This window comes from Carcharhinus amblyrhynchos, chromosome 16, assembly GCF_965287045.1.
Source record: "Carcharhinus amblyrhynchos chromosome 16, sCarAmb.v2.hapA, whole genome shotgun sequence".
NCBI lineage: Eukaryota > Metazoa > Chordata > Chondrichthyes > Carcharhiniformes > Carcharhinidae > Carcharhinus > Carcharhinus amblyrhynchos.
In genome coordinates, this window is record NC_137339.1 from 51,952,706 (window position 1) to 51,969,098 (window position 16,393).

Below are 16,393 nucleotides of genomic sequence, written 5' to 3' on the forward strand. Positions count from 1 at the left end.
AGCTGGCACAGACATGATGGACCAAAGGGCCTCCTTCTGTGCTGTAAAACTCTATGGGAGTGATTCTCTCACCCCATCCCCGCGCTAATTTTCTAGCGCAGTGGGGCAGGAGAATCTTGCGGTCGGGTGTGTGCGGCATTCACTCATGCGTTTCCACTCCCAGCGCTGGATTTTCAGCGTCGTCAGATCTGTGCTAGAAATCGGCGGGAAGACAGGTAAGTTATTTAAATATAATTTAAATGATCTTAATGGGCCCAGGACTTCCTAGCTTCTCCTACCCCTGCCAAAGTGTTTCATTCCAGCGGGGTTCAGGGTAGCTCTCCACTTTCACCATAACCCCAGGTATTTACCCTACTAATGCCCCTTCCCCCTAACCTACACATCTTGGGACACCAAGGGACAATTTCTAATCTGACCAATCCTCCTAATCTGCATATATTTGGACTGTGGGAGGAAATCGGAGCAGGAGATTTCGAGGGGATGTGGCGGAAAACTCCTTACCCAGAGGGTGTTGAAAATTTGGAACTCACTGCCTGAAAGCGTGGTAAAAGTGGGAACCCTTACAACGTTTAAGATGTGCACTTGAAACACCTTAGCATACAAGGCTACAGACTGAGAGCTGGAAAATGAAATTAGAATAAATAGGTGGCTGACACAAGCACTAACGGCACACAGTAATCTTTTGAGGCGTGTATATAGTTTTTTAAGCATTGAAATGTAATCATTGTAATTAGTACAAATATGTAAATATTGAGACATGGACATAGTTTTTTTTAAGTTCTGAAATGTTAAGTACTGAAATGTAGTCACTGTAGTTTTGGACAGATCTGCAAAAATGTTTTCATTCCGCATTGTTTTGCTACTCGAAGCCCTGTACATTGTAATAGATTACTTGAGATTTTTATGAATAAAGTATATTTTTGGAAAAAAAAACATGATGGTCCTAATGGCTTCTCGGCCTTTTGGCTAAGATCAAGTGTAGTATCGACATGCTGCACTTGGTTGAAGTCATTAGGTTACATTTCAGCTTCATTTGAAGCAATTTTTTAAAGCGGTATCTCGGCCATTTGGCTAAGATGCAAATAAGATCAAGCCCTGGAGGAGGAGCTACACCTACTCCAGTCAGCTTGGATCATGTAGATGAAGCCCAAGACAGGAGGTGAGAGCCCTGTCTTGTCAGCTTGGATCGGGAATGTCCCAACTTGTTGGGACTCTGAATTGGGTTTAATTTGACTTGATTGGATTGGAATAAAGTTTAAAAAAAAATTTAAAAAAACATGACGGTCCTAATGGCCTAATCCTGCTGGAGCGAAGGGGGGCAATTGGGCCCCCCCCCCCAAAGGGGTCAGGCAATGGGGGAAGTGTGCCCTCTGGGTATGGGCATCCTAGCCAGCCTGTGCCCCTGGCACTACCCAAGGGACAAAGTACCTATGCCAAAGGGGCACCTTTGCATGGGGCAGTGCCAAGGGGGGTGGGGCATTTTGGGTAAGGCCTATGGGGTGATTAGTGGGGATGGGGGGGGTCCCACTGTTACGCCATTGGCAGATTGTTGGGGGCAGTATTGGGGCCATCTGAGAGGAATGGGTGGGGTTCTGACGGCAGGGTGTCTGCACTGCGAGGGGATGGGTGGGGGTTGGCAGTGCGGCAGGGGGGGAGGCTACAGATTGGGTGGTCTGGGGTGGGATGGAGGTTGGGGGGGCTGGCGAGGCTGGCCTGGGAATGGTCAGGGGAGCCGCGATTGGGCCATGGGGAGGGGGGCAGCACTGTGGGGCTCCTGGGCTGGTCAGCAATTGAGCTGGTCAGCAAACGGAAGGCTGACAGTTCGGGGCCATTACGCATGCGCAGAGACCCACAGGTTTCAGCTCCCAGGTGGGGGAATGCTCCTTTAAATCTAATGATATTCACACTCGTGGCCTCTGCATTGCACAGAATGTGGGAGTTTCTAGTGTGAACTCCCACTGAAAAAAAAGTGAATTGCTTGTCTTCCTGCAAATTGTTTTGGGCGAATTTTGCCCTGCGATTCTATGATCTGAACTTTTAAATCTCTCTCTCCACTGATGCTGTCAGACATCTGAATATCTTTAGCATTTTCTGTTGCAACTTTTAGATGCACGAGGTGTCTGGTCACAGTATTCCATGTATCACCTCCTGGATAGCTAGGCAATCAGCAGGGAGCCTTACATCTCATTCAAAGAGAACATTAGCAGAATATTCGTGTTCTTCTGATTGTTTGCACTTCATTTGAAGAGCACAATACAAGCCTCAGATTCAATTCAGAATCAGAGTTACAGGATTGTGTAAATACAGAAACATTAACACCAACTTCCCGAGAAATAACATTTAAATGCTGCACCTTAAACAAAATAAACCATCCCAAGGTGCTTCACAGAGGCATTTCAGGACATTAAGGGCCCGATTTTACCAAAAAACGGGTGTGAAATCTCAGTAAATTCGGGCGTCGGGCCTGTAACGCGATCTGCACCTGAAACTGAGCAGATCGCGCTTTTACCGACACCAGATTTGGGCGCAGATTCCGCGCCCCAATCAGGAGGCCCGATGATTTACATACATTAATACATTTACATGCATTTGTGGATTTACATGCATTTAATGCCTTGGCAGATGTAGGTGAGTGGAATTCATAAGTTCATAAAATATAGGAGCAGAATTAGACCATTCGGCCCATTAAGTCTTTCCATCATTCAATCATGGCTGATATACTCCTCTTCCCCATTTTCCTGCCTTCTCCCTATAATCCTTCAACTCTTTATTGGGGGAAAGGCAAATTGTGCGGAGGGTGTGGAGAGTCTGCAGAAGGATCTAGATAGGCTGGGCGAATGGGCCAGGAAATGGCAAATGGAATTTAATGTTGGCAAGTGTGAGGTGGTCCACTTTGGTAGGAAGAATGGTAGGAAGGACTATTACTTACGTGGCGAAAAACTGCAGCAGGCGACGGTGCAGAGGGACCTCGGGGTCCTTGTGCATGAGTCGCAAAAACCCAGCCTGCAGGTGCAGCAGGTGGTCAGGAAGGCGAATGGGATGCTGGCCTTCATAGCGAGGGGGATTGAATATAAAAGTAGGGAGGTCTTGCTGCAGCTGTATAGGGCATTGGTGAGGCCGCAGCTGGAGTACTGTGTGCAGTTTTGGGCGCCGCACCTGCGCAAGGATATTTTGGCCTTGGAGGGAGTGCAGAGGAGGTTTACTAGGCTGATACCGGAGTTGAGGGGGTTGAGCTATGAGGAGAGGCTGAATAAACTAGGCTTGTACTCGTTAGAGTTTAGAAGAATGAGGGGAGATCTCATTGAGACGTATAAGATGATGAATGGGATGGATAGGATAGAGGTGGAAAGACTCTTCCCGCTCAAAAAAGACAGTAGGACTAGGGGGCACAGCCTCAAGATAAAGGGGGGGCGGTTCAGAACGGAGTTCAGGAGGAACTTCTTCACTCAAAGGGTGGTGAATCTCTGGAATTCTCTGCCCGTTGAAGTGGTGGAGGCTGCCTCGCTAAATATCTTTAAGAAGCGGGTTGATGGGTTTTTGATAAGAGAGGGGATTAAGGGTTATGGGGAGAGGGCGGGAAAGTGGAACTGAGCCACGACAGATCAGCCACGACAGATCAGCCATGATCTTATTGAATGGCGGGGCAGGCTCGAAGGGCCAGATGGCCTACTCCTGCTCCTATTTCTTATGTTCTTATGTTCTTATGTTCTTTACCAATTAAAATCTGTCTAACTCCTCCTTAAATTTACTCACTGTCCCAGCATCCACTGGACTTTGGGGTAGTAAATTCCGCAGATTCATAACATAAGAACATAAGAACATAAGAACATAAGAAATAGGAGCAGGAGTAGGCCATCTGGCCCTTCGAGCCTGCCCCGCCATTCAATAAGATCATGGCTGATCTGTCGTGGCTCAGTTCCACTTTCCCGCCCTCTCCCCATAACCCTTAATCCCCTCTCTTATCAAAAACCCATCAACCCGCTTCTTAAAAATATTTAGCGAGGCAGCCTCCACCACTTCAACGGGCATAGAATTCCAGAGATTCACCACCCTTTGAGTGAAGAAGTTCCTCCTGAACTCCGTTCTGAACCGCCCCCCCTTTATCTTGAGGCTGTGCCCCCTAGTCCTACTGTCTTTTTTGAGCGGGAAGAGTCTTTCCACCTCTATCCTATCCATCCCATTCATCATCTTATACGTCTCAATGAGATCTCCCCTCATTCTTCTAAACTCTAACGAGTACAAGCCTAGTTTATTCAGCCTCTCCTCATAGCTCAACCCCCTCAACTCCGGTATCAGCCTAGTAAACCTCCTCTGCACTCCCTCCAGGGCCAAAATATCCTTGCGCAGGTGCGGCGCCCAAAACTGCACACAGTACTCCAGCTGCGGCCTCACCAATGCCCTATACAGCTGCAGCAAGACCTCCCTACTTTTATATTCAATCCCCCTCGCTATGAAGGCCAGCATCCCATTCGCCTTCCTGACCACCTGCTGCACTTGCAGGCTGGGTTTTTGCGACTCATGCACAAGGACCCCGAGGTCCCTCTGCACCGTCGCCTGCTGCATTTTTTCGCCACGTAAGTAATAGGCCTTCCTACCATTCTTCCTACCAAAGTGGACCACCTCACACTTGCCAACATTAAATTCCATTTGCCATTTCCTGGCCCATTCGCCCAGCCTATCTAGATCCTTCTGCAGACTCTCCACACCCTCCGCACAATTTGCCTTTCCCCCAATCTTAGTGTCATCAGCAAATTTCGACACCCTACACTCGGTTCCCTCCTCCAGATCATCTATATAAATGGTAAATAGCTGAGGCCCCAGCACCGACCCCTGGGGCACCCCACTAGTCACCAACCGCCAATCCGAATAGCACCCATTGACCCCCACTCTCTGCCTCCTATTTGACAACCAATCCTCTATCCACGCTAACACCCTACCCCCAACTCCATGTCCTCTGACCTTCTGCAGTAACCTCTTGTGAGGTACCTTATCAAACACCTTCTGAAAATCCAGAAAGACCACATCCACCGGCTCTCCTCTATCCACCGCCCTAGACACATCCTCATAGAACTCCCTCTGGGAGAAATTGTTTCCCCTCAACTCTGTTTTAAATTTGCTACCCCTTATCCTAAGACTATAACCTCTTGCCTAGAATGTCCCACAAGAGGAAATATCTGCTCCACGTCTACTTTATCCATACCTTTTATCATCTTACATATCTCAGTTTGATCTCCTGTCATCCTTCTAAATTCTAGAGGGTATAGATCTAATCTGTTCAATCTCTCTTCATATGACAAACCCCTCATCTCTGGAATCAATCTAGTGAACCTCTTCTGAATTGCCTCGAATGCCAGTACATCTTTCCTCAAATAAGGAGATGAAAACTGTGCACAATACTCCAGGTGCAGTCTCACCAATGCCTTGTATTGCCACAGTACTTCTTTCTATTCTATTCCTTTGGCTATAAATGCCAATATTTCAATCACTTTCTTTATTATCTGCTCTACCTGCATGCTAGTTTTCTGTGACTCATGAACAAAGACACCCAGATCCCTCTGCAACGGAGTACCCTGAGGTCTCTCCCCATTTAGGTAGTAAGTCGCCTTCCCACTTTTTCGACCAAAATGTATGACCACACTTATCCACGTTAAACACCATCTGCCAGCTTTTGGCCCATTCTCCTAGCCTATCTATATCCATTTGTTGTGTTCTTACTTGCTCATTACAACTTACTATCCCACCTATTTTTGTGTCATCTGCAAAGTTGGCTATAGAGTCTTCTATCCCTCTTTCCAAGTTGTGAATATAGATTGTAAATAGCCCAAGGACTGAACCCTGTGGCACCCCACTAGTTACTTTTTGCCATCCAGAAAAAAAAAACATTTATCCCAACTCTCTGACTTCTGTCCATCAGTCAGTCACCTATCCAAGCTAATAAATTACCCCAAATCCCGTGTGATCTAACCTTGTGAATTAACCTTTTGTGCGGCACCTTATCAAACGCCTTCCGGAAGTCCAGATATACTACATCTACAGGATCCCCATTATCCACTTTGCTTGTTACATCTTTGAAGAACTCTTGCAAAATAGTCAAACATGATTTGCCCTTCATAAAACCATGATGACTCTGATGGATAACATTTTGACTTTCCAAATGTCCTGACATTGCTTCCTTGATAATTGATTTTAATACTTTGCCAGTAAGAAATGTTAAACTAATTGGGCTGTAATTTCCCATATTTTGCCTCCCTCCCTTTTTGAATGAGGGCATTACATTTAGCAATTTTCAAACGACTGGAACCTTTCCCGAGATGTGGAAATGCCAGCGTTGGACTGGGGTAAACACAGTAAGAAGTCTCACAACACCAGGTTAAAGTCCAACAGGTTTATTTGTCACCTGACAAAGGAACAGCCAGTTCCAAAAGCTAGTGGCTTTTGCCACAAGTAAAGCTGTTGGACTTTAACCTGGTGTTGTGTGACTTTTCCCAAGTCCAGGGAATTTTGGAATATTATAACCAATGGATCCACTATCTCCACGGCCACTTCCTTTAACCTAGGATGTAGCCCATTAGGGTCAGGGGACTTGACTGCCCTCAATCTCAATAGTTTGCTGAGTATTTTTTCCCTATCGATGTTGGTTGTTCTAAGTTTGACCCTTTCTATTACCTCTGACTTGCCCATTCCTTTAGGAAGGGTACTCGTGTCCTCCACTGTGAAAATGGAAACAAAGTATTGATTTAGCATCTCTGCTATTTCAATATTCTCCACTATTAACTCTGCAGTTTCATCTTCCAAGTGATCAACATTCACCTTAGCCACTCTCTTCCCTTTATATACTTATAGAAGCTTTTGCTATCCTTTTTGATATTTTGTGCTGGTTTTCTTTCATAATTTAACTTAGCTCTTTATATTACTTTTTTAGTATCCCTTTGTTTATGTTTGAAAGTTTCCCAATCTTCCAGCCTGTCACAGGCCTTTGCAAAATGATATACCTTAGTTTTGTCTTTATATTGTCCTTGATCTCCTTGTTTAGCCAAGGATAGTTTTTATCCCACTTACCATCTTTCTTTCTCATTGGGATACTTTTTAGTTGTGAGGAATTGAGTATCACCTGAAACAACTGCCACTGCTCTTCCACTGTCCTACCTTTTAGCCTTCTCCCCATTTTACTCAGGCCAAATCTGCCCTCATGCCAATATAATTTCCTTTGTTTAATTCCAGAACATAAATGTGGGACTCCACTTTCTCACCCCCAATGTTGAATCCTATTATACCATGGTCACTACTCCCTAGAAGATCCTTAACTATGAGATCATCAATTAATCCCTCCTCATTGCACAATACCAAATCCCGAGTAGTCTGCTCCCTATTTGGTTCCACAACATGTTGTTCCAAGAAACATTCTCTAATACATTCAATGAACTCTGCCTCTAGGCTACACATGCCAATTTGAGTTTTCCAATCTATGTGCATGTTAAAATCACCCATAATTATTGCTGTACCTTTCTTGCAAGCCCCTAGAATTTCCTGGTTTATACTGTGCCCCCACTGCGGAACAACTGCTTGGGGATCTATAGATTACTCCTACCAAGCACTTCTCCCCTTTGCTATTCCTTATTTTCACCCAGACTGATTCCACATCTTGATCCCCCGTGCTTATGTCATTACAGCACTGATCCCTTTCTTCACCTGCAAAGCTACATCACCTCCTTTTCCTTTCAGTCTATCTGAAATGCTGAGTGCCCTTGGATATTGAATTCCCAGACCTGATCACCTTGTAACCATTTCTCAGTAATTGCCACCTAATCATACCGTTTTGTTTCTATTTGCACCAGTAACTCATTAATTTTGTACTGAATGCTTCATGCATTCAAAGGTTTTAAATTTATTCTACTGGCAAATTTCCCTACTCTTTTATAATTCCTTGGTGCATAAAGACAGTCACCAGTTCTGTCCCTCACCTTTATTGTCTGGTTAACTATCCACCACATTGCTAACCTGCACTCTTACCTCCTCCTTTAATTTGAGTTTTCTAATTTCCCCTACAACGGAGCCCCCCCAATACCACCACCCCTCCATTCTATTTGAAGCCTTATCTGCTGCCCTAGTTATGTGACTCGCTAAGACTCTGGTCCCAGAATGATTCAGATGAAGACCGTCCCATCAGAACAGGTCTCTTGTTTCCCAGTACTTGTGCCAATGTCCCATGAATTCAAACCCATTTCTCCCACACCAATCTTTAAGCCACATGCTTACCTGCTGAATCTTATTGACCCTGTGCTGGTTAGCTTGTGCCTCAGGTAGTAATCCAGAGATTATCACCTTTCTTGGTTTTGTTTTTGAATTTAGCTCCTAGCTAGTCATACTCCCTTAGCAGAACCTCTGTTTTATTTATGTCGTTGGTACCTATGTGGACCACGACAACTGGATCTTTACCCTCCCACTCCAAATATCCCGAACCCGAACTCCAGGTAAGCAACACAACCTTCGGAACTCTCGATCCTGGTCACAGAGAACTGTGTCTATGCCACTAACTATACAATCCCCATTTACAACTACATTTCTTTTCTCTCACCCCACTTGAATGGCTCCCTGCCACTCACATTGTCTGCACCTATAAGACTTGATTTGCTGTAAAGACTTGCATTCTAATCAGGATTCTGTAAACTGAGTGTGTGCATTTATGTGCCCTGTTTGTGATCAGAACTCCCCACTCACCTGATGAAGGGGCAGAATCCCAAAAGCTCATGGCGTTTGCTACCAAATAAACCTATTGGACTTTAACCTGGTGTTGTGAGGCTTCTTACTGTGTTTACCTCAGTCCAATGCTGGCATCTCCACATCTTTTCTAATCACACCATGCTTTCTAAATGCATTGCTAAGCCTTCCTTCAAATAGGTTCCAGCACTTTCCCAATAACTGATATCAGGCTAACTAGCCTGTAGATCTGGCCTGTAGTTCCCTGTTTTCTTTTTTCCCTCCTTTCTTGAACAGCAGTGTTACAGTTTCTATTTTCCAATCTGCTAGCAGCATTCCAGAATCTAAGAATTTTGGAAAATTATAGCTAACGTGGATTATCTCTGCAGGTATTGCTTTCAGAATCCTCGGGTGTCAGGTTCTGAGGGTTTGTTGAATTTTAGTTCTTTAAGCTTCTCGAGAATTTTTTCTTTGCTGATATTAATTACCTTAATTTCTTCACTTTTATTCACTCCCAAGTTCTTCAGGCTGGGCACCAAGAAGTGATTTGAAAAATAAGGATAATCAAGGCTAAGAACTGGACTCAGCGCTGCTGCTACACCTAATTGTCATTTATATTAATGATTTGGATGAGAATTTAGAAGGCATGGTTAGTAAGATTGGTGGCATAGTGGACAGTGAAGAAGATTATCTAGGATCTTGATCAATTGGGCCAGTCAGCTGATGAACGGAGTTTAATTTAGATAAATGCGATAAATGCATTTTGGTACATTGAACCAAGGCAGGACTTAGTTAATGGTGGGGTGTTGGGAAGAGTTATAGAACAAAGAGATTTGGGGGGTACAAGTTCATAGCTCCTTGAAAGTGGAGTCACAGTGGACAGGGGGGTGAAGAAGGCATTCAGCATGCTTGGCTTCATTGGTCAGAACATTGAATACAGGAGTTGAGATGCCTTGTTGAAATTGTACAAGACATTAGTAAGGTTACACTTGGAATACTATGTACAGTTCTGGACACCCTATTATAGAAAGTGTGCAGAGATGCTTTATTAGGATGCTACCAGGACTTGATGGTTTGAGTTAAGGAGAGGCTGGATAGACTGGGACTTTTTTTACCTGAAACGTAGGTGGCTTAGGGGTGACCTTATAGAAGTCTATAAAATAATGAGGGGCATAGATCAGCTAGATAGTCAATATCTTTTCCCAAAGGTAGGGGAGTCTAAAACTAGACGGCATAGGTTTAAGGTGAAAGGGTAGAGATACAAAATGGTTCAGAGGGCAGTTTTTTCACACAGAGGGTGATGAGTGTCTGGAACAAACTACCAGAGGTAGTAGTAGAGGTGGGTACAATCTTATCTTTTATAAAGCATTTAGAGAGTTACATGGGTAAGTTGGGTATAGAGGGATATGGGCCAAATGCGGGCAATTGGGACTAGCTTAGTGGTTAAAAAAAAGGCGCATTCCAAGTGGGTGCAAAGGGCCTACTCCCATGCTGTAAATCTCTATGACTCTATGACCTAAGTATTTTAGAGTGAGTCCAGTTCCATAATCCCTATCAGGAAAGATAGAGTCAGAAGTGGAATGCCTGAAAAGCTGGGTATCATAAGACCTGTACAATTTGCAGAGTACCTGTTGTTCCTGTCCTTAAGCTGGATAAGTCAGTCTGACTTTGCGGAGACTGTCAAACATGATAGATACCCCATGCCCCAGACTGAAGATCTGTACACCAAGTTAACTGGGGCCAAACATTTTCAAAGTTGGATATGAGCCATGCATTTCTCCAACTTAAATTAGACGAGCCTTTCTGAAAGTATGTAATAATTAATATGCACAAAATATATTTGCCTGTCCATTGGGATCTCACCTGCGTGCACCATTTTCAATGAGTCATGGAGAACATATTCCAAGTGTTACCTCAGGTAGCCATGTAACTGGATGGTGTTTTGGTCACAGGAACTTCAGAAGCGTACACCTACCGATCCTGGAACAGTTCTTATAGAACTTTCTGAAGTAAGGGGAAGCCTGAAAAAAAGAAAAATGTATCTTCTAAGCAAGTGCTATGACCTATTTGAGCTGTTGGACGGATGGTAAGGAACTACAGTTGGTGGAGAACAAGTTGGGAGCTATTAAGAAGGCACCAACTCCAAGGATCCCCACGGAATTGAAATCCTTCCAGGGGTTAGTGAATTTTATTCTGAATTTGGTTTCTCTATTGGCCCCCTTGCATACCTGACTACGGAAACATCAAGGGTGGTCTTGGGGAGATGCCACAGCTGGAGGCTTGCAACAGTGATAAAAATAAATTTTTGTCCTCCAATTATTTGCCCATTTTGACCCCAAAAATGACATACGATGCTGCTGCTTACAGGGTTGGAGCAGTACTGGCACTTCACTGGAGAGATGATATAGAGAAGTCTATGCGTCTAGGACTTGTTTGGATGCTGAATGGAAGTATTCCCATATCTAGAAAGAGGAATTGACATAAGCAAAATACTGCAGATGCTGAACTCTGGAACAGAAACAGAAAATGCTGGAAAATCTCAGCAGGTCTGATAGCACCTATGGGGAGAGAATAGAGCCAATGTTTCGAGTCTAGATGACCCTTCGTCAGAGCAGTTGTCTTCAGTGTTAAAAAATTCCATCAATACACCTACGATAAACACTTCATCATAGTAAATGATCATAAACCATTGCTGGGAATACTGCACTTTGCCTCTGCCTTGGAACAGCATTGGGCCTTGTTACAGGTTATGGAACTTATAAATACCTCCAAGAGCCCTAGACCCAGATAGCTAACGACAATGCACTGAGTCATCTGCCGTTGCCCATAAGGCGTATTTCATTACCATCTGTGGAAGAGATCGTGATGACCCTCAATTTCTGCATACCTTGTCGGTGTCTGCAAGACAAATCAAGGTCTGGACGCAAAAGGACCCAGTCCTATCTAAATTAAAACATATAATATTTCAAGGGGGAATTCAGTGCTCAACCCTGATGAAATGAAACAGTACTGGTTGAAGAAAGAGAGCTCAATGTTGAGGATGGCATTATTCTCTGGGGTTCCTGAGTAGTTGTCCCTCACTAAGGGTGACGTCTGATACTTATGGAATTACACCATAGCCTGCCTGAGGTTTAAAAGAAGAAAATGCTAGCTAGGAGCTATGTATGGTGGCCCGGTCTTGATGCAGACATTACTGATTCAGTCAGACAGCCTGAGTCATGCCAAGAAAATCAAACCTCCCACAATCCTCTCAGCCTCCCAACATCCATGGGAGTGGCCAGGTAGGCCTTGGGTGTGAGTGTGTGTGGACTTCGCTGGGACTTTTTTATGATTGACCCACACTCCAAATGTTTGATGATACACTGCATGAGTTTCACCACTTCCCATGCTAATATTGAGAAACTACAACAAAGCTTCTGCACACACGGGATACCTGAACAGAAGTCCTGGTTTCTGACAATAGCATCGCCTTTACAAGCATCAAGTTTCAGACCTTCGTGCTTTCCAATGGAATCAAGCACATTCAGACAGTACCCTATCACCTGTCACTGAATGGGTTGGCTGAACAGGCAGTACAGACAGTTAAGCTCAGTATCAAGATCTGCAGCATCCATAGAGATCAAACTGGTGCGATTTTTATTTGACTATAGGACAACTCCTCATACAAAGATAGGAATTGCCTCAGTGGAATTGTTAATGGGACAGAGACTTCTTGATTAAGCCTATTATTCCCAAACCTGAATCCCAACAAGAGTCTCAGAAGAAGAAACATGATTCTGTAGGTAAGAAAGAATGTTCAAAATCGACGGCCCGGTCCATGTGAGGAACTTTGGGGAGTGATGTCAGTTGGGTTCCTGGGATCATAATGGAAACTAAGACCTGTGTCCTGTAAGGATCAAGTGCAGTGCAAAATTGTCCAGATTCATCTGGGCCATCTCAGGAATAGGAAGCCTATGCCAGTGCAGGCCTCATTACCAGCCATGGGAACGACGACTGCCAGTGTCGAGCCATAACTAGAAGTCGATCCTACACCTGCCTCTCTGGGTGATGAGGACTGAAATTCTGAAATTAATAGAGAGACCGGCACCCAACTGAAGCAAGACTTCAAGAAGAACCAGCGCCAGCGACTTTATGATGCTTCCTTCGGAAGTGAAGGTCTCCAATCCACTTCACATCCCCGATCTGGTCCTGTCTCCAATTGACCCCAGGCTGGTTGCTAAGAGGCAGAAAAAAGCTTTCCCATGAGGGGATGTTGGGAAAGAAATGAACTTGAGGGGGAAGGATATTACGATGACCCTTGGGCTTCTTAGAATATGGGGTCTATGGTCATCTGGGACTATGGCATCTTTGCCTTTACTGAAACACCTAGACTGAACCATGCACGTATAAAAATATACATAAGCATCTGTAATGATGCATCATGCAGACCTAAAGACAAAATGTATGAAAGACAAATAAGCATAGGACTGATATACTCCCTACTGTATGTTTCTGCTGGAATTCTATTAGACAGGCAATGAAGGCCATGAGTAATGGCAAGAGCTGGATGTGGTGCTGCGCTCTGTGGGAGCTCCCTGTGCTTTGTAAATAGTGAGTATCCTCCCACTGCAATCAAAGCCAGCAGTGTAGCAATGACTGTGGTTGCTGGTGAGGACTCTTAAGTTTTCCCAGTAAGTATACATTGTATACAAGTAGTATACATTGCCCACTGGTACAATGTGTGCTGACTTTCTGAACACCTTCAAGAGGGAGCTGGAGCAACCTTTTATCGAGACAATAGTTAGAATGTGAAAATTGCTACCATAAGAAGTAGTTATTAGCATGGATGCATTTCAAGAACAATGATATGTATTTGATATACACTTGAGGGGGAGGGGGAGGAATAGAAAGAAATTGTGATGGGGTTAGACTGACAGAAGGCTCATGAAGAGCATAAACACCAGCACAGACCATTCTGTGCAATTCGATATAAAGTTAATACTAAATTGAGCAATTCCTCTAGGCTGCTAATCTTGCACTAAATGAGCTTGAAGCTGCCAGTATTGGCTGTTGTTGTTTTGGAGTGTACCGAATTCTACTTTTAGCTCTGTGAGACTGAGGTAAGAGTGTGAAAATGCCAATACACACAGAAGGCCCTTTGCTTGCTCATTCCCATAATCCAGAGCATCCTGCTTGCTCACGTCCTAATTAAAATCTTTGTAATCATTACACGTTCAAGCAGCATGGGAAAGCTTAGTTCACACAACCAAGATGTTACACCTGTGAATTGCAAATCGTGCTTTCAAAATTCTTATCATTTTTGTATCATTGGCTCAAATAACCATTGGTTTGACTCAGATAGTATAGAACAGAAAAGGCTCAGTTTTTTGAACTGAATGGCCATTTTCCATGGGCAGTTAAGTGTCAACCACATTACTGTGGGCTTGGAGTCACATGTAGCCAGACCAGATGGCAAATTTCCATCCCTAAAGAGCATTAGAGAATCAAGTGGGTTTTTACAACAATAGTTTCATGGTCACCATTACTGGACGAGCTCTATATTTTGGATTTATTAACTGAATTTAAATTCAGCCAACTCCCATGTCCCTAGAGTATTGGCCGGGCCCATTGGATTACTAGACCAGTGACAATATCACTACACCACCATCTTCCCATGCTACCATCTCAGCCATTGTCATGAAAGACGAGGGCGTTCTTAGATACTGTGGCCCAGGAAGTACATTGTGGGTAACTGGTGCTGAATTAGACTTTTGTGTGGAATTCTACTCTCCACCATTTTTGGAGTTTGCTGACTCATTGAAAATTAACAGGTTTATCTTCTCTGCCAGAACTTTGGAAGAGCCCACCAGGTTTCTGTGTACATTACATCCGTGTTTTTGATTTGATTTATTATTATCACATGTATTAGTATACAGTGAAAAGTATTGTTTCTTGCGCACTATACTGACAAAACATACCGTTCGTAGGATACATAGGGGAGAAGGAAAGAAGAGAGTGTAGAATGTCATAGCTAGGGTGTAGAGAAAGATCAGCTTAATGTACAGGAGATACATTCAAAAGTCTGATGGCAGTAGGAAAGAAATTTTTCTTGAGTTGGTTGGTATGTGATCTCAGACTTCTTTATCTATTTCCCGATGGAAGAACGTGGAAGAGAGTATGTCTGAGGTGCATGGAGCCCTTGATTATGCTGGCTGCTTTGCTGAGGCAGTGGGAAGTGTAGACAGTGTCAGTGGATGGGAGTTGGTTTGTGTGATGGGCTGGGCTTTGTTCACAACACTTCGTAGTTTCCTGCGGTTTTGGCCAGAGCAAGAGCCACACCAAGCTATGATACAACTAGAAAGGATGCTTTCTATGGTGCATCTGTAAAAGTTGGCTCATGGCTGATCTCTTCCTGGTCTCAAATCCATCCCTATCTGTTTCCCACATGCCTTTAGCCTAAGAACATAAGAAATAGGGGCAGGAGTAGGCCACCTAGCCCTTCAAGCCTGCTCTGCCATTCAATAAGATCATGGCTGATCTGAAGTGGATCAGTTCCACTTTCCCGCTCTCTCCCCATAACCCTTAATTCCCTTGTCTATCAGAAACCTATCTACCCGTGACTTAAATATATTCAGCGAGGTAGCCTCCACCACTTCAATGGGCAGAGAATTCCAGAGATTCACCACCCTTTGAATGAAGAAGTTCCTCCTCAACTCTGATCTAAACTGCACCCCCCTTATCTTGAGGCTATGCCCTCTAGTCCTGCTATCCTTTCTAAGCGGGAAGAATCTCTCTACCTCTACCCTATCCATCCCCTTCATTATCTTATACGTCTCTATAAGATCCCCCCTCAGCCTTCTAAACTCCAACGAGTACAGACCCAGTCTATTCAGTCTCTCTTCATAGGCTAACCCCCTCATCTCTGGTATCAGCCTAGTGAACCTTCTCATAAGAACATAAGAACATAAGAAGTAGGAGCAGGAGTAGGCCATCTAGCCCTTCGAGCCTGCTCCGCCATTCAATAAGATCATGGCTGATCTGAAGTGGATCAGTTCCACTTTCCCACTTTCTCCCCCTAACCCTTAATTCCCTTGTCTGTCAAAAACCTATCTACCCGTGACTTAAATATATTTAGTGAGGTAGCCTCCACCACTTCAACAGGCAGAGAATTCCAGAGATTCACCACCCTTTGAGTGAAGAAGTTCCTCTTCAACTCCATTCTAAACTGCATCCCCCTTATCTTGAGGCTGTCCCCTCTAGTCCTGCTGTCCTTTCTGAGCGGGAAGAATCTCTCTACCTCTACCCTATCCATCCCCTTCATTATCTTATACGTCTCTATAAGATCCCCCCTCATCCTTCTAAACTCCAACGAGTACAGACCCAGTCTATTTAGTCTCTCTTCATAGTCCAACCCCCTCATCTCCGGTATCAGCCTAGTGAACCTCCTCTGCACTCCCTCCAAGGCCAAAATATCCTTGCGCAAGTGCGGCGGCCAAAACTGCACACAATACTCCAGTTGCAGCCTCACCAATGCCCTGCACAGTTGCAACAAGACCTCCCTGCTTTTATATTATATGGGGAGAGGGCGGAAAGTGGAACTGAGCCACGACAGATCAGCCATGATCTCATTGAATGGCGGGGCAGGTTCGAAGGGCTAGATGGCCTACTCCTGCTCCTATTTCTTATGTTCTTATATTCTATCCCCCTCGCTATAAAG

The 16,393-nt window shown here is 44.3% G+C and overlaps 1 protein-coding gene and 1 non-coding gene across 2 annotated transcripts in view; one reads left to right on the plus strand and one right to left on the minus strand.

Annotated features, from left to right (window-relative positions):
- The window catches only part of ctsz (cathepsin Z), a 471,849-nt gene that overhangs the window by 264,242 nt on the left and 191,214 nt on the right, over positions 1-16,393 (minus strand). The window lies entirely within an intron of this gene.
- Positions 947-1,138, plus strand: LOC145354105 (U2 spliceosomal RNA). Its single transcript, XR_013888795.1, has one exon. It is a non-coding gene; the product is annotated as a U2 spliceosomal RNA (small nuclear RNA).